Raw genomic sequence first — 820 nt, 5'->3', positions numbered from 1 at the left:
TATCCATTGGTTGTAAAAATTTGAATTTCAAACGATCATAAAAATTTAATTTGACTTTCTTATAGATATTTTTTTGTTTGAGAAAGGTAGATAATCTTATAAGGGAATCTTGTATTACATTTTCATATCTTAGATTTAAAAAGAAAAATTTTTATGAATTTCTAACTAGAAATAATTTGCAAATTTTCGTGATTTTTCCATATTTTGTCATTTTTTGAACTTTAAATGCTTATAAAAAAAAACTGTGACTAACGATTTTTAATATTTTTCATCTGCCTTTGAAACAATATACTAGGAGCCTTCTATTAAATTTTCAAGCTTTTTTATCCAACAAATATAATTTTATTGATATTTTTAGAAAAAAAACTAAAAAAAAATGGAAAATGAAAATGTCCGTAAAGAGCTCAAAATAAATCAAAATATTTTCAAAATTTTACCGTGTATAGAAAATGTTAAGATAAACATTCAGTAAAAATTCATATATTTACGGTCATTTGTTTTAAAGTTACACCAAAAACCAAAATCGATTTTCTCGAAAACAGATTTTGCGTAAAAATTCCCGTTTTTCCTTAATTTTTCTTTTGTTTTTCACGGCGCGTTTGAAAACTATTGAAAAATTTTACTTTTGACCCCCCAAAGTACCAACTAGATTCACTTTCCTATCAGAAAAGGTACTGTTGAAGAAAATCCAAGCACTTTTACTGTCCTAAAACGTGATGACAGCCCCAAAAAAAAAAAAAAAATAAAAAAAAAAAAAACACACATCATTGTAAAATCAATACATTCATCGTTCCACTCAGAATCTAAAATTAAAAAAATT

This window comes from Acyrthosiphon pisum, chromosome X (genome assembly GCF_005508785.2).
Source record: "Acyrthosiphon pisum isolate AL4f chromosome X, pea_aphid_22Mar2018_4r6ur, whole genome shotgun sequence".
In the NCBI taxonomy this organism is placed as follows: domain Eukaryota; kingdom Metazoa; phylum Arthropoda; class Insecta; order Hemiptera; family Aphididae; genus Acyrthosiphon; species Acyrthosiphon pisum.
The sequence above is the reverse complement of the archived record's forward strand: the minus strand, read 5'-3'. Positions refer to the sequence as shown.